Consider the following 26,069-nt stretch of genomic DNA (forward strand, 5'->3'; position numbering starts at 1 on the left):
AAGGCAAGAGTTCTTGGCCTTCTATGATGTGTAAATATTGTAAATTTGTTACCAGTACATAAAATTTCTTGTACTTTGTATCTGTTCTTGCGTTTTGAATTATTTGTTACATAAAATTTATTGTACCATAATGTTAAAAAATAAATGCTAAAATTTCTTTAAAATACAAAAACAAGTTCCTAAGTGTTAACAAATAAAAATTTGAATTAAAAAATTAAAACGAAAGATTTTTTTCCCTGGAAGTTTGGGCCAAAAATGTGGGTGTGCTTATATACAGAAACATGTTATACATGGCAAAATACGGTAATAATCATGGTATATGGTTCTGCAAATACTGTGTTTCCCCGAAAATAAGACCTAGCCAGACAATCCGCTCTAATGCGTCTTTTGGAGCAAAAATTAATATAAAACCTGGTCTTATTTTGCTATAAGACTGGGTCTTTATAACATAACGTAACGTAACGTAACGTAACGTAACGTAACGTAACATAACATAACATAACATAACATAACATAACATAATATAATATAATATAATGCTGGGTCTTATTTTACTATAAGACCAGGTCTTGTATAATATGATATGATATGATATGATATATGATATGATACCGGGTCTTTATTAATTTTTGCTCCAAAAGACACATTAGAGCTGATTGTCCAGCTAGGTCTTATTTTTAGGGAAACACGGTAAATGGCCAGAATAAAAGAGAAGGGGAGAGGAAGAAGTCTGAAAGAGAGTCCCAAATCCATATGACAACCTTGTAGCCGAAGTCCACATGATAATCAATATGCATTTATTAAGTATCTATTACTTTCCAGTCATGTGTTCAGTGTATGGTTACTACAGTTGAGTAAAAGAACAAAATTCTTTTTGAAGCATTTACACTCCCAAAAATAAATAAATAAGTAAATAATATGAAATCCCTTGTGATGAATCTGCAGGACAACATTCAAATCGCCTTTCTTGTCTCCCTCTTATCACTACTTTAGATTTGTTGTTTTGTCAGATTTTTTTTTTTCTATTGGGATGTTTTTAGGAACAATTACTATCCAAGTCTCTATTATTCCATTCAGTCTCCTTCCTTCCTGTTTAACCACTTCTGAAAAGAAACAAGTTTCTATAGTTGGGCAGTAGTCAAGGAAAATTTTAGTTACAAGAAAAAATGTGGTGATATTTTGTTTGTTTTACTGCATGAGGCTATATCCAAACCAGCTGTTCCCTTTAATATTCTTAATGATAATGTATTCTAGTTCAGTTTTAGAAAGTGTTACTGATAAGCATTGCTTTATTTTTAATGAAAATGTAGTATCTTTATTCTCCAGAGCATTTGCGATCTTGCTCTCCAGCATATGTTGTCAGTTTGGCTCAAATAAACTCATAAAAATTCTCTGCAGGTTTGGATGTTTCTTACGTTGACATAAGTCAAAAGAAAATAGGAGGATGAAATTATTGAAGTTTAAATTAATGAAATGTAAGAAAAAGACAGCTGAAAGGGGCAAAGTTTGGCAACCCCAAAATATGCCTTTTGGGATATTTTAAGGTGGTTATTTTTAAGAAATGGAAGCCTCAGTAAGGAAGAACATTGATTTCCCCCTCACTGACTTAAAGAAGTTAAATAGAGGACCTGCTCCAGGAAGGGAGCTATCATCAGAGATAACTATAGTTTAACATGGACCAGCATGTAATAGACAGGGAGGAACCTAGCAAGGCCCACTGATCAAAGTCCTCTCTGTGTCCCACTGTTTCAAGATGATCCAGAAAACATTTTTTTACTAAACATAAACTCTTATAATCTCCATGTGAATTATCTTACTTCCCTTTGAAATCCCAGCCCCCTACTTCCGTCTCCTTAGTCCAGAATGACACCTGTACCTCATTCTGCCTTACTGTCTTTGGAATATTCATGTTTATGTGAATTCCCATGCTCGCAAATTAAAACTAGATTTTTGCTTTTAAATATGTCTAATGTCATTTTAATTATTCAACCAGCCAGAAGAACTAACAGGGAAAAGGGAAAAATTTTTCTTCCCCCCATACAGTACAAAAACAAAAACGTAAAATTTGATCCTATAAAAAATGAATATCATATAAATCCTTGGTAATCCTAATTTAGGTAGAGAGAAAATAAATTAAAAAATACACTATTGAGAATAAGAAATCAAATATAACCATTGCCATAGAACATATCCAAAAAGTGTCACATAGACAATGAATTTTGAAATCTAAAGAAAATAAATATTTTCTAGCAGAACAGAAATTGCCAAAACTGAAAAAAATAATAGACAGATATCATAAATTACAGAATTTAGTCAATACTTACCAGTGATACCAGAGAACAATCAATGACTTAACCGAGCAGTGATCTTAAATATCACTTCTCATGCTGGGGCACCAAGAGTTTCCTAGGTATGGTTGGAGTGGTGTTAGAAGGCCTGCCATTCTTCTTATTGTCACTAGCCTGACAAAGCTCTTTCAACGGGTCAAACATTTCAGAATGTTTGACCATTTCAAAGATGTTTACCCCATCCCACACAAAAACAAAATTCACCGAATAAAATTAACAACAGGATTCCATTTCTCTATTAACATATGAACAAGCTAAGTCCAGTATTGGCAACCTCTACTAGAAGCTTAATGCTTAGATCAGGGTTCTCCAAGTCATTTTTCAGGTCAGTCAGTCAAGCCAGCAATAAATTTTAATGAGCATCCACAGGGTATGTGGTCTGTATTTTGCCTTTTTCCTTGGCTGTAAATCTTACCCTCCTGCAAATAGTTTCTTATCACCTATTATGAAGACACACGCTATCAAATTCCTTCCTGACAGATTTAAATGTCTGTTGCAGGAGTAAACTCCTGTATACCAAGGAAAATATTCTGTATGCTATCACTTTTCACGATGCCATGGTTGGTGCTGTAGTTAAGGGGTGGTTTCTGCATCTCAGTTTGGGTTGTAGCCACTGCCCCAAATTACTTTCCAAACTATTGTCCTTTGTAATTCAGTGCAATGCGTGTTTATTATCTATTAATTTCCAGTCATGTGGTCAGTGCATGGTTACTACAGTGGAATAAGAGAATGGAATTTCCTTTAAAGTATTTATACTACAAACAACAACAGCAATAATAATCATTACAACAAATTCTGATGAGTGGAAATATGCAAATTTGACTCCTGATATGACCTACTATGTGAACACTGGCAAGTTTCCCACTTAAAAAAAAATGCATTATGTTTGGATTTGTGAAGACATTCCTACATAAAAATTGTATTTATAATCATACCTATAATTTTACTTGTAGAAAAAGAATAATAAAACCAATGTCCATGTGTAAAATTCCAGATTCAGAAATGAAATATTACCAATGATTTTGTAGCCGCCTACCGTGTCCTCCCTGAATGGATTCCTTTACCTACTCCCCCAAATGAAAAGAACTTTTGAATTTCATTTTTCATTTTGTTTTATTATGTATGTATTTATTTGTAAGCAGTACATAGTGGGTTTTGAAATTTATAAATGGTATTTTAATTGTGTGACTTCTTTTTTAAAACTTATAAGTTCTCATGATGATGAGAGAAATGCAAGAGAACAAGCTCAACTTCATAAACGCCTAAAATGCTTTGCTCACTGTCTGACCATTAGCCTTGGATTGGCCAGAGGCAGTTATACAGCTAAGAGAACATCAATAGCTCAGGGAAAGATACATCTCTTTACTGGAAGGAAATACAAAACCATGTGGCACAGGGCTTAGAGAGAAGTACAAATATTTGAGAATGTTAATGCTGTCTTCCCTACGGAATTCTTTGTGTGACTTCTTTAAGAAAACTTCTGTTGTACTGTTATTTGTTTTTACATTTTCTTTAAAAATCTTAGGAAGTTAGGCAAGATCAGGTGAAATCAATGAATGAGTTCACATTTTTTCCTCTTTCTCGTCTTCTTATTTTAAATTAACTCAGAACACGGAAGTCTTACCAACACAACGTGATGATATTTCACATTGCTCTGAGGTTACGTAGGTATACAGGATACTTATGCAACAAACTAAAATAGTAAGAATATTCTAAGTATCACCAATTGTAGGTGTGATAGTAAAAGAAGCCAGACTGACTTTTATTTAGGAAAATAATGTTCGTTCCTAATACCAGAAGAGTTACCCAAACTAGGTAGAAAAAAAATGCAAATATTTGAGCCTACTGAAGCAATTTATTATCTGAATTGTGGTGATGGCTTCATTATACACTTAAAATATGATATGTTATCATATTTTAGTTATATTTTTAAAAAGCTATTTTTGGTATACTTTATCAAATTGTACCTGAGAGTTATGGGCCCTAAAACCTAGGAAAGTTGAACAGATGTAGACTAAAAGGCAGGGCTTAGGTGGAATTTCTAGGACAATTCCAAAGAAAAGTAAAGTAATTTAAAATGCATTATGTACAGGTATATAAGAACCTCCTCAGGGTCCTGGGTGGTATTTTTAAATGGCTACTATCTATCTATGTAGGTTTTAAATACAAGCTGATTCCCAGCGTGGGGAGATGAAAGAGCTTCTGTGAGATGGGTCTACCTTTAACTTTACAATAACAAATAAATAACACAGACACAGAAGGAAAAGTGCTTAAAATCTACCAGAACTTTCCCAAAGAGAAGACACTACACTCTGCTATTTATTAGAAAATAACTATCCAACCTTTTCTTTGTTGGAAATTGTGAATAGCAAAGTTCTGCTCTGTTTGAGAAAACTTTATAATGTACAAACCATGCTTCTGAAAGATCTCTAGAAGAAAGAAGACACTTAAATGTGGGACCAAATGATGTGTAAGAACTCTTTCTCTTTTGCATTCTAAATGAGAAGAAAAACTGAAGTTACAGTTTTTGGAATAAACCTTGAAAGACCATGTGACTTTAACAAGAATACTGTTTAGATTTAAAATATCCTCTCAGTAAACAAAGAAACAAACAAACAAAAGCACAGTATTTTTTGTTCCCCTCTACAACCAGAACGGCTATATCCAGTTTGGGTTACACATAGATTAGACACATGAATTCTTATGAACAAGATAAAGCTATAATTTACATTTTAAGTTTGCCCATTATAATTATCCTATGCATAGTTATATACAACAAAGTAAACATAAATCAAGTGTATATGATGAATTTAAGATTACTTGTTTCTGAAAGGAAATTAATCAGCTTATGTTTTATTTTTATTTGGGAGATGGGAACAGGGTGGCGGGGAAGGGGAAGGATACCCTTCAATATGAAGAGTAATAATAGTAGTTCAAGTCCAAAGGAGAATTTACAAGTTGTTTTGAAGATCTACAGAGGCATTCTTGTAGGGAGTGAATTTTCTCCTCCACTATACCTTTTGGTACTATAAACGCTATAAAGTACATAAGACATTTTTTAATGTCAAAAATCACCCTTGCAATAATTTTCAAAGCAAGCACTTCATGTCATGGCAAAGAACATTTTTTAAATCTGCAGATAATATAATGTTTGGTTCTTTACATTGCATATGTGCATGTCTCAGGTAATACAGGGCTTGCCTAATCGAATTCCACACTTTCAAGAAAGAAAAGCACATAGTGTTTCCTTTCTTTATGACCTCATAAAGAACATGCAAAAGCTATAAATTTAAGCCCTAATTAATTTTTATATCAATAAAACAATAAAGATTAGATGATAAATGAGTCGCCGCACATGTCAGAAAAGACAGGGTTCTATATCAGGCTCTTACCTAAAGAAAATTTTCATGTCTTTCAGAAACCAAAAAGATGAAATGTATTCTATTTTGATCATAAAACAGAGGTGGTTTTGTTTTCATTTTTTTTTTATTTTAGCTGTCATTCCTTGTGTAGATACCTTATAAAGAATGTTACAGGTAACATTTTACACAGAATAATAAATGGATATCACATAGTCACATATACTGCCCATGTAGGCAATTTGACTATTTTAACCAGTTTAACTTTTTTAAATGGTGTCTTAATTTCTATTTTAAAGTAGAAGCATAGAAGCTTTTTAACTTTCACCACTTTGATTGTCTTAACTTGGAACAGGAAATAGTCTTTAACATACATACCAATCACAAACCAATTTGCCAAGACCTGTTGCATTTATTGAGGATTTTGAGCCCAGGTGCTGGAACCAGCGAAATAGTGTCAAGAACAAGTAGCAACATCAGGCAGGTAAGCCTGTGTAGAGGATACAACTGGTGTCCTACCCGCATTATCTTTACCAGCTGGGACACCCATCCCTCAACTGCTTTCTGCCAAATAGGAGAACCTTAATGCTCCTTCCCTGAGACCTCAGTCAATGAAGTAATGGTAGCAAATTCTGACTAGCAGCCTCAAGGTGAGCTAACATTCTTGTCATACTTGGCTTCCAATAGTTTTTCCATCTCATCATACTTATCTCCAGTCAAGACTAGGCTGTTACGAGTTTTTTCTCCTGCTTTATTGCACTTCCCTCATTTCCATTCTCCAAAGAGCTCACTGCACTCTAGTTTATGATGTTTCCCATGCTGACATGAGTTAAGAGTTATACATATATCCTGGAATTAAACAATTAATTAAATTAACAGCAGATGGTGGGAGCTAAGTTCTCACTGTTTTCAAGTGGGAGGTTATATATAAGCAGGTAGAGAAGTCTAGAATTACCCATGTGGTAATTGATTAGACTTGGAGACATCAGCATGAACTCGTGTTTGGCATAATGTGGATATGGTCATTAAATATATAATATGTATAATTACATTTATATATACACACACTGATATTATTATACACACATGGTAGTATGCACACATGTATTTTCTGGCTGTGTCAGGTGAGGGGGCTTAGGAGCAGCAACACCCCAGTACAACAAACACGCCTAGCACTCAAATTTGGGTTTTAAATATTTCTCCAAATGAAGGAACCAGGAGTACTTGGAGAAATGACTGAGTCTACTACGACAGAAAACATACAAATGAGCCTGGAGCACCTATTACTATCATAATGTGAGGAATTGCTCAAGCACACATATGTGCATCTACACATGTGCACACATAAGTGCACATACATGCAATAATCATAGTATGTCAAAGGAGCACAGATGCCAACTGAAAGAGCTAATGATAGCCAAAGATAGAAAAATATGAGTAACAAAATAAAGTAGTATTGAATTATACCCCAACATATGAGGTAAATATTCATAAGCCCATACTGATAGGAGTAAATGACTGAATAAATTAATAAATAGGGAGAAATAGTTTTATGTTCATAGTACCCTCAAAATGGTGGAACCTAACTCTCCACTCCTTAAGTGGCCTACACATATTGATTTTCTTCCAAAGAATACAGTGTGGAAGGGGGGAAAAGAGTAACTTTCCAGTACAGAAATCTGACAAACAGCACCTCAGTCAAGTGACAAGTCAACTTTAACAGTGATAAGCCATGTTGAGAGTATATACCCTTAATAAGCTGTGACAGGCACTTTACCTCTCTGGTATTTCTCTCCCAAACCCATATCTTCAGTCTATTCCCAAAAAAAAAAACATTAGACATCCCCATTAGAGGGACATTCTTCAAAATACCTAATCAATAGTCTTCAGCACTGTCAACACGATCAAAACCAAGGAAAGTGAGAAACTCCCACAACCCAGAGGAGCCTAAGGAGACTTGACAATTAAATATAATGTGGTATCTTATAGGAGATCTTGGAAAAGAAAAGAGACAGCAAACAAAAACCAAGGCTATCTGAATAAAGAGTGAACTTTAGGTACGAATACGCATCAGTTGACTCATTAACTGACAAATGTACTATCTTTGTAAGTTTTCTGTAAATCTAAAACTATTCTAAGATATAAAGTGAATTTCAAAATATACTACTGTGTTTCCCCAAAAATAAGACCTAGCCGGGCAATCAGTTCTAAAGCGTCTTTTGGAGCAAAAATTAATATAAGACCCGGTACAATATAATACCGGGTCTTATATTAATTTTTGCTCCAAAAGGCACATTAGAGCTCATTGTCCGGCTATGTCTTATTTTCAGGGAAACACAGTACTTTAAAAGAAACCATAATTGCCAGTTTTATTCATATGTGTGTATGTATGTATATATAATTTATATTATATTATATATATTATATTTATATACATATTTTATAATACATATATATAATATATATTCTCCTCTGAACAGGAAGTTCACTTTCTTCATTATTCTTTGGTAATTAATTTGCTTCTACTCATTTTTATTGGAAAATATTCGGCATTGTTTTTGTATTTTATATCACATACTTAAATTTTATAAAATTTTACCAATTGTTTTATAATATATTTTGTTTTCCACAATCCACCTTTTTCGGATTTCTGAAACAAAATGAGTAAAATTATTCTAGAAGAGTATAATTACACACACAGGAGAATTTTTTTCAAAAGCAAACCAGAACATTTTTAACTCTCTTCAGTTTTAGGCTGATATGTCAATAACTCACAGATCTTTTCCTTCCCATCTACAATTCTATAGGCTGTGTCTTTGGTCAGGAATCCCTATCGTAGCCATCGACTATCTGTAGCCAACATCTACTCTATTTAAAGCACAAGCCAATGTGCAGATTCAGCATGTACAACTTCTGTTCTAACTTGTTCCTCATGCTCAGAAAAAGAAATATTTTAATCTCAGAAAGTAGCAAATAGAAACATCTGAATATGTTTGTTAAATTTATGTGACATTTCAAAACAACCTTAAGACGAGTTAGCATTAGGGCAAAACTGTATATGATAAACATAGAGTTGGGGGTTGAAGTCAATTTTAGACTTAGAATATATAATGCATAATAGTTTTTGTTTTTAAAATGTGTGTTTCTATCATCTTACATAATTTTATGTTGCTTAAATAGTACATATCCATATCTATTTATAACCTCATAGGTAAATGCTGTATCTAATAACACCAACAACAAAAGCATTAAAAGGAAAAACTCCTTCTCCCTTAGCAACTATGATTTAACTGGATTCTAGTTACTATTGCCCATTAGTAAATGAAACATGCTTAGATTTCATAAGCTTGTCCGAATTTCACCAATTGTACATATCATGCCAGGGTGCCAACATATACATATGTTTAGGTTTTTCCTAGAGAAATAATTTGTCTTGGAAGAAAAACATCTTGTTTTTTGAACCAACCTCTGTGACTTGGCTAAATACTTACTGCAATGAACAATAAAAATAATTTGACCTTCATTTTTAAGAATATATTCATTTCCAAATAGTGCTAGTGGTACTAATTTTAATTTCTTTATTAAAATGTTTCAATATCTAATATTACCCTCCATTAAACAATGCCTTCTTTTATTAAGTGATAAATGTATAAACATGAACATGCATGCTTACATAAATGTCTCTATCTGTGTGTGCACGTATATACTATGGTTATACTCATATATAAGATTATGAAGCATACATGCACAAATTTCACTTGATAAACACTCAATTTTGTTTTCATTAAATTATGTACAAACTATTCTATTTTTCTTAATCAAATCTGTTCCAAAATGTGAAGGAACAGTAATCAATGTTTCCCACATTTACTCTACATATGGCTTTATTTTTATTCGAAAATGTTAACCATTGTAAATTTTAATTAAGGGCAATTGCTATAGAAACATAAAATGTATTAATTTTACATCCACATATTTTATTTAGAAGCTGAAAATGAAACATATTCATACCTTCTAAATGTACAACATCTGAAAAGTATTTGATATTATGCAGTATTATTTACAGAATTTTAATATAAATCAAAGTGTGATATGGAACATTTTCAAAAACCTAGAACGATGACCAAATTGATTTATAAAATCTCAATCACAAACTTGTCAACATGATGCTTGAGAGTTTCAATGTATTTTCTTTTATATGAAAACATTTATTTAAAGAGAAGGCTATAACTACATTGAAGTTTTAAATGTTTAAAACTAAACGGTTCTCAAGATTCTAATATAAATTAACATAGTCCCTAAAATAAACAGATAATCCAAAGAACCTCAAATGTCATAAATGATTCCATCCAAATTTTAAAAGTTTGATATGAAGATCCTTGAAAAAATTTAAGAGGGGCCCCTCCCACAGGAAGGAGAGATGTGAACTATTTACAGGAGAATGTGACCATAAATCAGCTTTCTGAGTCTTCTGAAGTTATGCTCACTGCTGGAGAAACATGATGAAGTTTCTCAATCAACTCATGGATCACAAATGTTTATAGAAAATAGAAATAATTCTTCAAGACCATAGGGTCACATTTGACTATCAATTATGTGAGCCACATATATAATTTTAAATTTCCTAGTGGCATACTTAGAAAGGCAAATATAAACAGATGAAATTAATTTTGATATTCAAAATAGCATGTTAACATATAATCAATTTAAAATTATTTATGAGGTAGTTCACATTTTTTTCATTTGTATTAACTTTTGAAATTTGGCATGTATTTTACACATATTCATATCTAAATTTGTGTTGGGCAGTGCAGCATTATGATGTGTGAGAGAAACTTCAGTACCAGGAATTTTGATAAGATATGCACCTGAAATTATCTGATCTGGGAGAGTGGAGACTTCTGTCACTAGGACTGACTGACCTGTTGCTTTTTTTGTTTCTTTTAACATTTGTGGATTGTGCCCTCTATTAAGATGTCCCTGTTTCTAACAAACTAGCCAATTTTTGTCTTTCACAGCCTCAGATAGCCCAGAGGAACCATCAATAACTCAGATCTAGTTTAATTTCCTTATTGATTCACATTTGATTCTGTATATCCTTTACAAGCAGTCTAAAACTTGTTTTGCAAGCTGATTTCGCAAAGCCTAAGAACCATTGCTAAAGTCTCCAACATCAGAAATATTGAGTCACAGTCAATACTTTTCTGTCTTTAAAAAATGCTACTTCCAAGGGGAGTTTTTCTTTAGAGATGAAAGAAAAAAACAAAGCCTCTGAAATATCTGAGAGAAAAATTCTGAGTATTTTACTCTGAAAGTAATTATTTAGAATGGAAAAGCTTCAATGTTGGAAGAAAGAATTCAGCCACCATGGACTGCAAATGGAAGATACAATTTGAATATTGAAATGCATGTAATATATACAATAGGTATATATTATATATGTCTAGCAGTAGAGATTCCATTTGTTCATTTCCCACTTATCCTTCATATCAAAATAGTGTCCTATAATTAATATTCCACCGTGCTCGCCTTAACTGTTAGAGTGATTTCCAAGTTTGTATCTCTGCTACTGGGACAAAAATGTCATGAGAGTCTGTCACAATCCTTGGAATGTAATTTTCTACTTTAAATGTTTTATTCACTGTAGCATTCCTTAAACATTAAAGAGAATAAAATGAGGTTAAAAAACATGCCCTACCATTTGTCACTGTTTGGCTTTTGCATTATAAAAAGCATGTTTAACCTTTTATTTCCTAGAGCAGAAACTATATAAAGGTATGTGAGTTGTGTAATAACTACACTATGAGTGAGTTCTTTACGCCTCTAGGAAAGCACTCTGACATTCACGATTTAATGCTTTAAATTTGTGCTCTTGTAAAGGTCAGAGAGAAAAGAAAATTTTCAAGGCACTAAGTATAGTAAATGTGGGGGAAAACTCTGTGATTTGCTGAATGACTCTTAAAAAAAATCTCTAATGTTTTCTAGAAGAGTTGAACAAGGAAAAATGTATGTGATTTGTTAACATCATAATAAACACATCTTTCAAAAAAGTTGATTCATATGGAATCTATGTGACATATAAACCTACAATTATAATTTTAATTACAGAGAAAACAGGCATCTCTTAAAAGCCTGTACCACCAATTCTGGAATCACAATGTGAGGTCCCAAATACATCTGAAGAATTTAATGTATTTTCCACTACTAATCTCATGTTTTCTCATAATGAAGGAAAAACCAATGTGCCAGACATTTTCTAATAGTATATTCCAAAACTGTTTCTCTTAGTAATTACAATATATTTTAGGCTTTTAAAAAATACCAAGAAAAAGATAGAAACATATTTCGATTGTTTATAAATATATGGTGCTGGTCCTTCAGGGAAAAACTCTATTACATAGTTATAGTTTGTTTTGTTTGTTTGTTTGTTTTCTTCAAAGCATGCTTTTACATGAACTATATGACAAAATATTCCTTATTTTTGTAGTAAGAAAAAGGGTCATATTACACTTCTAATAAGAAATAAAACCATACAACTTATTTTTAGTAGTAATGTTTGTCTGGACAATTCAAATTGTCAAAAAAGTATTTTTTCAGAATAAAACAATATACACATTGAAATCCTCCATATTTGCCCATGAAAGAATGTATCTCATGTTTTAAGGCTAATCTCTTTCTTTCTATTCCCTAGGCTCCAAATACATACACAAACACAATTTACAATAAACGTTGAAGGAAAATAATAGCAAGATTGAATGGTACAATTACTCTTCCAATATCATTGACAACAAAACCATGAGTGATTTTTTTCAGCATTTCCTCCAAATATTACGACTTATCCAGATTTTCATGAAGAATAACTGATTTTTCCAACATAAATTTTTTAACAACTGATTTTTTTCCTTTCTTTCCATTGACAGGTAATTAATAATCTCATTAAACCATTTTATTTTCCTCCCTTTCCTTATCTACTCCAGCAGTCCCTCCAGTACATACATGTCAAGTTAAAGTTACTAAAATATGACTTTTCTCATTACGCCTTTCCTCCCCACCCCACAATTGTATAATTCTTTGATGGTTCCCCAGAGCTTTTTACACTGATTCACACTCTGATTATCAACTATACTCAACATTTGGCTTGTCCTACTCCCCCATTAATTTCTCATCTAATCTATTTAGTCACTTTACTTTTCCTGAAGTTTCTTATTCATCTCCACCTCTGCAACTTTTCTCTTGTTAGTCTTTTGGCTGAGAATTCTCTTCTACTCATTTCCAATGATCTAGTTCCACATTTCCCTTCCAGCACAGTCTTGCTCAAGCATGTACTGGTAATATATGACACTACTCAAAGCATATACAGTTTATACGCTGCCCTTTTCACATTTTAAAAAATATAGAGCCTTATATTTCTACATAGATTGAAAGCTCCTTGAGGACAGGGAACGTAACATCTCTTATTTATCTTTCCAGCCCTAGGATTTTAGCGCAAGACCTGGCATATACTACCGGTAGGAGTGTAATAGCAGTTAATAAACAAATGGAATACTTGATATTGTTGACAATATGTCACTTTAAAATGGTTTACTTTTGAGGTTAAAAAATGTTGTCAGCTTTCTAGATATTAGTAATCTCTCCCTTTCTACTTGGAGAGACCAATAATAACCATATGCTAGTAGATTTCATTTCTTCCTAAAAGCAGTGAAAACTCAACAGTTCACCTGTGGGTTCTTGTTCACCTTACTGTGATGATACCAGAAGTTTTGGAAGTGAAGATAATCCTAAATCCAATACATACTTTTATGCAGTGTTATACGAAGTAATCTACTCACCACTAGTTCTGCAGAATAAAAAGTACTCTATCACAAAAATATACATTATATCATGAAATGCATTTGCAACACATTTAACTAACTACTAAATGCTGTTAATACCATTAGTCCAAAATTCCAGTTAAATCATAATGAGATACCAAATATACACTCTCCATGTTGGCTAAATTTCGGAAGTCTGAAATCAACAAATGTTGATGGGATGGATGTAGAGTAATAGGGGCTCTCATGCCACACAAGTGAGGGTTTAAATTAGCACATTTGAGCAAGCAATTTGTCATTATCTAGTAATGTTAGCTAAATGCATATCTATAATTAAGCAATGCTTCTCCTAAGTACAAAACTCAAAGAAATGTGTGTATTTCTACATTAGAATGCATGTACGGGAATGCTAATAGTGTTTTGATAGACCACAGCACAAATTGTGCACTTTATTACATGCATTTAAGAAATTATGTAGTAATACATGCTACAATGTCTCAATGGCTTAGCACAACAAATATAATTTCTACCATACACTACTATGTACAGAGAGAGGTCAGAAGTGGGATTCTGTTAACAGTAGTTTATCATAGAACCAGACTGAGGAATGACTTCGTCTCCATGGAAATGTTTACACTCACTGTAGCAGTGGAAATGGAACCTAGCAAATCATACAGGGTTTTTAAAAATTTCCATTTATATGGTTTTTTGGCCAGAAGTCATAAGGCTACATTAAATTTAAATGGGGATTTTTATGAACTGAATTGTGTCCTCTTGCCCTGCAAATTCATATGTTGAAGCCCTAACCTCCAATGTGATTCATTTGGAACTAAGGCTTTTAGAAGATAATTAAGACTAAATGAGGTTGCTGGAGGATTGGTGGCCTCATCAGAAAGGGAGGGAGGGAGGGAGAGAGAGAGGGAGGGAGACAGAGAGAGAGAGAGAGAGAGAGAGAGAGAGAGAGAGAGAGAGAGAGATCTCCATCTCTCACCATGTGTACACACAGAGGAAAGCCCATGCGAGGGCATAGGGGCATAGTAAGAAGGCAGCTGTGAGCAAGCAAGGAAAAGAGTTCTCACAAGAAACCAACAAGGCTGGCTCCCTGATCTCAGACTTCCATCCTCCAGAACTGTGAGAAGACAAATTTTTGTTTAAGTCAACAGTCTATGATATTTCGTTATCGCAACCTGAGCAGACTAAGACAAGGAAAAAAGTACAATTTTTACCATATGCTTGGAAAGCAGAGAGAAAGTGACATTTATGAAGAGCACTAATGTATAGCATAATTATAAATGTGTAAAATGTAAAATAAAAAATATGAATAACAATATTTGGCAGAATAACAAGAAGATGGAAGTAAAGCAAAAGTGTTCTTTTAATGCTCATTTTTCATAGCAGAAAAACAGTGGATATTATAAAATTGGAAAATACTAGTTAAAAACAAAAACATAGCTCCTAAACTAATAGTTTTTTTTTTTTTTTATAATCCTTTTTTGCTAAGTCCAGAAGAAATGTGTTATATAATATATTAGGTTGGTGCAAAAGTAATTGAAGTTTTTGCAATTATTCTTAACCTTTTAAGCTACAATTACTTTTGCACCAACCTAATAATATCCCTTGTTGTGAGGAATATAATTTTAACTTCAACAATTTCTTTAGTTTCACTTCAGTATTTTTCTAGTGAAAAGTATAAAATTTAATATTTATTTTTATAAATAATGGGTTTTATGTAATTTCATTTTTGTATATTATTTCTATCTATTCTTCTCACGTATTCTTCTAAGTGCTTTATCACACTTAAGTGCTTTTTAAAAAAATTACCACAAAAAGCAAAAAGAGATTAGAAAGTATTAAATATGTTAAATTAAAATTATATCACCAATACAAGCAGAATAATCGTATGATATTTAATATTTTGATCACTCTTTAAAGAATTCTCTTTAAGGAAGTTCATCTATTCTCTACCTTACACATTTTGAGAGCTAGCTCTCAAGTTAACCATGCCTTCTTCAACTTAATGTCCTTTTACTGGCTTTCTTCCTAATTGTTATAAGATCCCCAACTTTCCTCTAAATTATAAGACAACTGAAAAAATATAGTGTTGTAACTGCTGATACAGTGCAACATAGTTTGTATAATTAAAAAAAATAATGCAATGTTTTAAACATAAGTTAATTTTACATGCCCAACTATATTGTCTGCTGCCTGGTAATATCTTTGATTACTGGTAAATCCTGTTCACATAGTATATTGAGACAGGAGATGAAATCACAAATAAATGTTTTTGTTTTAATCTTATCGTTTTTTTGTTTTGTTTTTGTTTTTTTGTGTTTTTTATCATAAGTAATTTGTGTTTCCCAATATTTCTTTGCATTACCAGAAGCACCAGACATTTTGATAATTTTAGGACGAGTTTTCATAAGCATTTGTACAAATATTTTATTACATAAAGAAAAAGACTTTTTACATATAGAAGGATTAATGCAAAATAAAGAAGGAAAGAATTCAGTTAGTAATTCTGAGCAATGGTGCTACAATGAATTAATATTTTTAGGAAAATAATCTTCAAGGTCAGACACCTCGAACTAAAATTCATTAAGAAGTTCTGGAAGATCTATCACATTTAAAGTATCAAGTCTGAGATTCTATCTTTGCTCTGTTGCTGCGGTTTTAGCAATCAATAAAGACTATCATATCCTTAGTATATTTTTTCTCAAAACTGAGTTTTCAGACTTTTAAGGCAAGGGAACAAGAAAAATTAGAATTCAATGTGCATTTAAAAAGATAAATAGAGAGAAACAGTTTTAAATTATCTTCCCTCTGTGGGAGATACTCACTTTTATATGTCTACCTTTTGAAACTGTTATAATGTAATATTTAAATACATGCAGCATTTGATTTGGATTATATAAATTAAATTTTGTACCTATGCTGCCTGGAAAAATGTAATATATTGGTACAAGTTTGACTTTCAATTTTGAAATAATATAAACTTATTCAGGAAAATTTTGTTTGTTTGTTTGTTTTAGTAGTCTATATGAAGTTAACTGAATAACATGAACTTTCTTATTTATTAACTTTTTTCAGTACTTAACATTGTCATTTATGCCATAAATTTATGTTTTGCTTATCTGTATTTTGAGCATGGCTTATTTTATTAATATTATGAAGTGATGGATGTTATCTAACTTTGTGGCAATAATTAAAATATATTTTATTATTATTCTTTTTTTAAGGCAGATATAAGTATATCTCCCCAAAATAAAAACTAGTTAAGGAAATAGTTAATTTATACTTCAATAAAAATATCTTTTGAATTAATAATTTATAGTTTAAGTGACATTATACAATTTGAAGAGCATTTTTTTGAAAAATCTTAATTGACAGTAATAATACTTTTCTAAATCTGTACAATATCATCTCAAATAAAAAATGAATCAAACAAACGTTTAAAATTTAAGAAAGAATATGAATTCAGAATTCAAAAAGTTTCAGAAATTTCTCAATAATTATTAAAAAAAATTTTCTCCTTTCACATTCATGCTCACATCCCAACACAAAGTATATCATTTTATAGAACCTATTGTTTTGTCCTAACCATCAACTATTGTGAATAATGGCACATATGTGTGTATGTATATATATATACATACATAATAACTGTCATGGGTATGCACATGTATTGTCTCTCAAACTTTAAGAGCCATTACAACAAAAATGCAATGATAAAGGCTATTGTCTTTTTGTGATTGCTTATACTTGTATGTCTACTTGTATAGTTTATAAGTGCATAACAAATAATTATTAGTAAATGCCATCTCTAGTCTCACGAGGAAACAGAAAGATTGCTATTCCCTGAGGTCCATGTTCATTCAGAACTATGTGCTATTTTTTTTTATCTAGAAACTATCTTCCTCTATGAAACAAAACACAATGAATAAATTTATGCTGAGAAAGATACAATAGATGCATGAATTTCTGATGTGTTTAAAATCTCTTGGTTTAAAAAGGGCAAAGGGGATAAAAGTCTTGCTACCATGTATAATTTTGGAGTGGAAAATAGCTTCTTGAAGTGGGTAAAAAAACATATATCTTAATTCAAGAAATACAAACATGGTAGTGGGAATCAAGGAAAATAAACCAAGGAAGAAAAATGAAGCTCTGATGGTACAGGATATAGCAACTGAAATTGTACTTATTAGGTTATTACCACCAATAATAACCACCACTAATAAATTAAGTACAGCCTAAATTTGGTGAATGTATGAATTTTACAAAGACGTGTTCCCCAAATGAGTGTAAATTACTATGTATGTGCTGCTTCAGTTCCGCAGGAAGTCTGTGGCTTTGCTGACACATTATTTCACCTCTCTCTAAACCACACTCCTTGGCCCAGAGATCAACTTGGACCATTAAAAAAGTCAATTCAGTGAAAACACTTTTAGTAAAACCACTCATTACAGTCAAACTCACATTTGCACGTTGATCTCCATTCCCATGAGTATTTGCTGCCCAATGATATGAGAGACTAAGTAAAGACCAAGGCCAGAGGGTAGAACCTAACCCAGTGTCCTCGTGCCTGCTGTCTAAATTCTCCAAGTTTCTTCCTACTCCTTTGGTGTTAGCGTGTGTGTTGAATAGTATTTTAATACTCGGCCATCTTTAGTTGGAATATATATTATCAACTTCCATTCACCTTAACCTAAGGATGTTGTAGGAAGCAGAGTTTTCAAAAATCTTTAAAACCTTGGACTTTTCCAAGCACTGAAAACACACAGAATTTCCAAAAAGTAACATGCGAAGTGCCATTAAATCTTGCCACTGAAAGACAAAGAGAACTTAAGTAATCCAACATGACAGGACGTAACAATGCAATTCAATCTTGAATATTGTTGTAAAATTTTGGAGGATCAGACTATGAAATATCCTTGGCAGCAAGCATGCTTTATAATTCACTTAAGAGTCCTGCTAAATCCATTCACAGGAACTCCATTCAAGAGGGTGAATGCTGCAGTTTTGCCAAATACTAGTGCCATCCCACTTTGAAGCCTTACTGGGGCTCTTCAACTGCTTTCTGGTCTTTTAAAAACAAGGTCTCAGTCTTTATTTTTTAAGTTTTGATTATTGATGCTCTGTTTGCCACTCTATCCCAGCTTGACCCGATATGTGACCAGTTCTCACAAGTGTTGCTGTTCACTAGTGATTTCAATGGTGCGAAAAGTTAAGCCTATTTTATTTTATTTTATTATTGGTTTATTTATTTTTTATTAGTTTCAGGTGTACAGAACAATATAATAGACATTTACACCCCTCACAAACTGATAACCCCCCATCTCATACCCCTCTGACACCGTATATACCATATTTCCTCGAAAATAAGACATAACTGGAAAATAAGCCCTAGTATGATTTTTCAGCATGACATCACCTGAACATAAGCCCTAATGCATCTTTTGGAGCAAAACTTAATATAAGACCCGGTCTTATTTCTGGGGAAACACAGTGGTTGTTGACTAGATTCCCTATGCTATACTCCACATCCCATGACTACATATGTGTATGTTTAATTATAGTCAGCATTCAATATTATTCAACTTCAGCTTCAGGTGTACAGCCCAGTGGTCAGGCATCTACACAGTCCACTAAGTGATCCCTCTGATAAGTCCAGTGCCCACCTGGCACCCCACATAATCTTTACAACATTTTTTATTATGTTCCCCATACGGTATTTCATATCCCCATGACTGTATTGTGATTACTAATTTGTACTTTTTAATCCCTTCACCTTCTCTCCCGTTCCGCCTCCCATCTAGTAACCATCAGTTGTTTTTTCTTGTTTGTGTGTGTGTGTGTGTGTTTCTATATTTCTGAGTCTATTTCTGAGTCTATTTCTGTTTTGTTTGTTCATTTATTCTGTTCTTTAAATTCCACATATAAGTGAGATAACTACCTTATGACCCAACAATTCCACTCCTGGGTATCTATCCGAAGAAATCCAAAACACTAATTCGAAAAAATATATGCAACCCTATGTTTACTGCAGCGTTATTCACAACAGCCAAGATATGGAAACAACCAAAATGCCCATCGATAGACGATTGGATAAAGAGGCAGTGGCACATTTATACAATAGAGTATTACTTGGCCATAACAAAGGATGAAATCTTACCATTTGTAACAACATGGATAGAACTAGAGAATATTATGCTTAGTGAAATAAGTTAGACTGAGAAATGTAAGCCTCTTTTAAAGGACTCTTAGCTAACCATATGCCATAGGAATAAAGAAAACAGATTTTTGTTGTGTCAATGAAATTTAAGAAACTTTAGTTTACAAGGAATAATTTATTGAGTCATTAAAATTGTTAATGTTAGACAATAAATTTATAATAAATTGTAAGAGAAAGTATAAGATGTGTAATAAAGAAAAGAAAAAAATATTTTAGTCTATAGGATAGTCAGAATTGAAATAGAATATCTGCTTATGCTATCTTCTACATGTGCACGTGGTCTTTTTAACATACTTTTACATGGTGGTTAAAAAGGAAAAAAAGAAGAATGTTCCATGAGATTAGTTAACTTATTCTTTCTGCATTTTGCTGCTGTTTTCAGCAAATACTTTTTTAAAATATATGACTCAATTTTCATTATCCACTTAGATACATCATGGAGACTCTGTTTTAGACATGTTACTCTAAGAGATGGCATAGCAAGAAAAATGTTAAATAATAATGTAGGAACTAAAGTAAAAGAGGAATGAAATCAGAAGCCCATACTTTCTCACTAAAATTGCTTGAAATATACCTGAATATAAAATTATATTGTATGATAATCCGCTATACTCCTCCCCTATCATGGGGCATGATCTAAGTTTTTAAATGAATACATTTATTATAAATAAATGTTGAAGTTATTTATCCCAACTGACTGACTTTATCAATCAAAGCCATAAAGCTACCTTTAAATTATTTAAGAATTAAAAAACATTTACCATAAATGTTCAGCTGTTGAAGCAGCCTTATCCTATAACTGAAAATTGTATTTTGTTGAACAAAACAATTGTCTAAATTTTACCATGACATTTCCTACACAGCTTTCAAATAAATTACACAAAGTCCATTTTTGTTATTTTCATAAACTGTTGACCGATTAGACTCAAAAAGGTATTTCTTAAAATTCTTTCATAAATATTGAAAATAGGGATAGCTTAAAGTAAAAAAAATTATCCGAATAAGTGGTTGAACTTTGACAAAACATATTGTATTTGTCAATGGAACAAAAACATACGAAATAATTTGGGAAAGAAAAAGCATTAAGTGAAATCACATCACTAAATGAAAGAACAGTCATTTTACTGAGTATATAAAATTTTTTAAAAGAATGTATAATAGTTTTTTCTCTTAAAAATTTAATATTAATATCGAAAACATGCAGATGTTTACTGTATCATTTTCTCCCATAGCAGGAGAAAATAATAGAAGTAATGTTTTCTAAAAAGCAGTCAAACTTTATAGGTCCAGAGGCAGCTTTTAGAAATGCGAGATTTTATGCTTAACAGTTATGGATGATGGTAGGCAAAAGCTGAATTTCACTTTTTTCATGATGAAAAAAGACCGCCAATGTTAATGCAATATAGACATTTCAGTCGTTACTGATGGGATTTTAAATATGTTTTTTTAAGTTTATTATATTTTAGGTTCATGAAGACAAGGCATGGGTGGTTGACAAAAATATAAAAAAACTAAATGCACAAATCTATCTTTAAAAACAAAGTTATTATTATAAAAATCACTTTTTAGTCCAAAAAAAATATTACAGGGAAACCTTATCATCCAGTTTTAAAAAGCCTAAGCTTGGTAGCAGAGAGACCTGCATTTGCACCCCAGTTCAGAAGGATAACACACAATGTCACCTTAATGAATTTAAATCACTTCCCTGATCTTGCTTTCTTTATTTGAAAGAGGTATAATAATTACTGGAAAGAACTTAGAATAGTTTTTCATATTTAGGAGGCAATCAGTAAATGGTAGATAATATTATCATCTTTATTACTGAGGAAGTAAAACATGATTTTCTCTTATGTTTGAATAATTTTTAATACTTAATGCAGGCAATAATAAATCATTTAGAATAACAATATATCTGAATATTAAACTGAATTTTTAAATTTATCATTTGAATTTTTAAAGGTAATAAAAACTTTAATTTCAGGTTAATAGAGAATATTAACACCCTTGCATAATACTATATTAATATTTTTGTAATTCTAGGTTAAATGGTTCAGGATAAAACCAAAGTTCACCCTATTCAAATCAATCACAATGAATTCTTAGTAATTTTGCTTCAAAATCCAGCCTCTTCTATGATCTGCACATCCACTGATGTAATTTAAGGCTTCATTATTTCTTTCCTGGACCACCCTCCTTATAGCCAGCCCCTCTCCTCTGCAAGCTGTCTTCCAAACAGCTAATAGCATTGTATGTGTGAAACAACTGTCATCTATCTCAGTCCCCTGTTTTGTAGTATCCTTACACCTTCTTGTAATTCCAGTTATAAATTGAACTGTGAGTATTTCAAAATCAAGTCCCAATCTACATTTCCAAACATAAACTCAAAAATTCATTCCTGAACCCCTCAATCCAGCCACCAATAAATACCCACTATTGTCTCATTGGCCACAACCTTTAAAGTATTTTGCATGTCTTTATCCACATCTTGGAAATATTCTCCCACCTGCCTACTTTATCTCCCTTTAAAGACTCAGTTTATAATTTACCTTTTCTCAAGACTTCTCCAGGTTCTCTACAGGAAAGCATACAGCCTTCTTTATAAATTCCCTTATATTGACTTTTTCTTGATTGTTAGAGGATTCCCAACTTTCCTCTAAATTACATGACAACTGAAAAGACACAGCATTATAACTGTTTTTTGCAGTGTGACACATTTCTTGAATTTTTTAAAACATCATGCAACACTGTAAACATGAGATTATTTTATAGTTCCAACTCTATTGTGTACTGTCTGGTAATGGCTCTTCTTATTGGTAAATCCCATGCATACAACAGATGAAGATAAAGGCCTGAAATCACAAATAAATGTCTTTGTTTCAATCTCCTTGTTGTTTTCTTATCATAATTAATTTTGATTACCAAATGTTTTAATAAATTTTGAATTTAAAAAACTTTAAAAATTTTCACTTATTCTAATATGTGATCTTCGAGAGTAGGAGCTATTTAATATTCATTGTATACTGTTATATATCATAGTGTCTAGAATATAGTAGAGACATTTGATAAATGCTTATGGAAGGAAGAGAGGGAGGGAAGAAGAAAAGAAAGAGAGAGATATATTAATCCATTATGCCTACTTTATATTTAAAAAACAACTTATTAATACTATCCAGTTTTCCATTATCATTTTTATAATCATATATCAGGGTTCTGTGATTCTGGCAAAACTATATTTATCCCCAAGTCATACAAGCTTGCCAGCTATGCACCATGTCATCAAATTGGTATTTTGGACTCCTCATATAGGTTAGACGCATAAAAACAGGAGACTGGTTTAAAATTCATTTATTATTATCTACTCTCCCCACTATTCCTCCCACTTTCTTCTGCTATTTTACCATATGACGTTAAAGAGTATAAGATATAGAGAGCAGAATGTAAGATGACCTACAGTACAAAATGCATAGATTATAGAAAATGAGATGTTGAGAGTACAGAGTATAATGTGTTAGAGAGTAGTTGAAAGCTCTTGGAATTAGCCTCTTTGGATTACATTATGGCTTCACCATTTACTAGTTTAGTGGCCTTGGACAAATTACGTAATCTCTTAGTCTCAGTTTCCTTTACAAATGATGATAGCATTAAACTCCCACAGGGGATTTCTGTAATGATAAAAAAAAAACACAAACAAACTGCAAAACACTTAGAATAATGCCTGGCACATCGTAAAGTTTCATCAATTATTAGCTGCTATTTTTAGTATGTAGAGAGTATCTTTATTTTGACTTGGGTTCTCTTGTTACATATTCTCATGTTGTACTTTTCCATTGTGTGTGTGTGCATGTACCGTTCTTCACTTCATCATCCAAACTGTCTTTTAGCTAAGATTTTTAGAGCAGACTTTGAGTAGCAGATGTAAAGCATAGTATCATCAAGCACTCATATAATTAACAACTATTTTCACACTTCAGAGGTTTCAGTGTCTTGTAAGTAATATCTCTGTTAAATATTAATAACTAACATTGGGCAGCTAATATAATTTAGACAATGACAAAACAGGCATATATATTTATATGAATTTATATTTATATGCCCATATCAATTGGCAGAAACACTGAGGAAGAAATTTAACATGGGTGTTCAGAATAGAGGGATATAAAGATCCTCTACATTTTGTAATTATCCTCTTTATTTGTTTACTACGAAAATCTGAGTTAGATATTTTTCGTGAATACTTTTCACTTTATATTCTTTGCAAATTTAAGTAAATTAGTTGCCTAAAAATCCTCTTTCCTCTTTGAATTTATCATTTGGAAGTATTTTGAAATATTTATAAGATTTAATCCATGATAAATGTTAGAGCAATTAGGTAAATAAGATGGCTTAAACAATGTTCATGGCACTATATGGATATTTGTGCAATTTTTATAACTAATTTGAATTATATATTTAGTTTCTGGAAATACATGACAAGTGCATTTCTTTTGAAATTTTCTATAAACTTATAAAATTGTTTTATTCTCATGAAGTACTAAAATTGCTGTAATATTGTGTTCATCTTTGAGCTCAACATAAGTTTGCTACTGAAATTTTATGATAACCAGGTAGTACAGTTATCCTTTAAATTTTAGCTAGCTTAATATATCAGAATAGAAGTATTAATCCAATATTTTAAACCTTAATATTTCTTAGCATTTACCACTAAAAACTATCAACTTTATAAAATATTATTAAATGTACCAAAATACATTAATATATTATATTAAAGATCATGAAATATTGATAAAGAAAAAAATTATTGGAATTTGAATCATACCATAAATTATCAAGGTTGATTTTAGCATTTCAAACTTCTAAGAGGTATCGTGGAAAGAACATCTGCATTCATAGAGAAGTAAAATAGTTCATACTTTAAAATTTCTGGCAAATTCTCTGATTTTTAACTAAACATTACTAATTCTTCTGGTATAAACCGAATTCGTGCTAAAAAGTTTAGAAGTTTTATTAATAGTTGCCTTTATCCACATTTTCATTGGACACATTGATTTATCCATGCATTTTTGAGGCGGTACTTAGGGTAGTTAGACTCAAAGAAAGAGATCTGCTGAGGTCTCCCTTTCAAGGAAGCCAAATAAAATTACTATTTGCAACATAACTATTTTCCACTCACCCTTACACTTTGTGACTCTAAAAGTTGATAGTACACCAAATACGACAACAACAAAAAGGAAATTTAATTTAGTACTTACCAAAATATTTCATATTCACACAGGTCGATATAAAAACACATACATGAAAGACAAATGTGAATATTAGCTAACATAATTAACAAATGGAGGGGTAATTGTTATATAGCTTCATAACTGCTACCTGAAAGGTCAGCCATTTGCTTGTTATACAAAGGTGTTCTTAGAAACTTGTACTTCTATAATTTTCCTCTTTAATCCCTCCTGGAAAAAAAGAGTAAAAGGATATTTTCATAGGCTAAAAATGTTCATTATTCTATTTATCTGAAAAATATGACTTTGTTTTATAATGTGCAAATACTCCTGCAGATTGTCATTTCTATTACTTTATAATCTGTATCTTAAATAACATTCCCCTTGAACTTGTGATGTATACTGTAAGAGGCTATCAGAAGAATCCTTTCCATACCTGTTTCTAATTTAATCTTTCTTGGTTTTATAAAAGCATAGTGCACCCCTGGTGAGATAGCTTTTATAAATCACAGAAGAAAACTTACAAGATTCATATTTAAAAACATTATATCACTGAGTGTCTTTTTTCCTACCTGATAGAATGTCAGCACCTTTACAAGTATATTATCTCCCGATTTTCTAATCAAAACAATCCAGGTTGGGAGAGACAGTAGGAGCTACTTAAAACAATGAATATCACTGTAATGCATTTTAGTTGAATCATTTGCTAGATGCAGAAAACAAAAAAGGTCATTTCAGTGAAATCTAAAGTCATGTAATAGACATGCATCTTTATATTCCACACACTTTGTTAATCATTTACTGAACAACATCGTGCCTGGAGCCAACTGACAGGAATTTTAACCTGATTAAATGTCCCAGTATGCCTTAATACCTTTAAATGGAATTTTTATGGCCTGTTCTGCATGCGTATTATTAATACAGTGCCATCAAGAAAACCGCAGACACACATAATAGCTCATCAATTTGTAACTAAGCACTTTTGACCTTGAAAAATCAGCTGTCTTTCAGATTAATGTAGTTACATTTTAGGCAGAAAAAGAAACCATAAAATTATCATGCTTATTTTTGTAACATGTCAGGATGAGAATTAGGAATAAGGG

Source organism: Rhinolophus ferrumequinum, chromosome 8 (genome assembly GCF_004115265.2).
Source record: "Rhinolophus ferrumequinum isolate MPI-CBG mRhiFer1 chromosome 8, mRhiFer1_v1.p, whole genome shotgun sequence".
In the NCBI taxonomy this organism is placed as follows: domain Eukaryota; kingdom Metazoa; phylum Chordata; class Mammalia; order Chiroptera; family Rhinolophidae; genus Rhinolophus; species Rhinolophus ferrumequinum.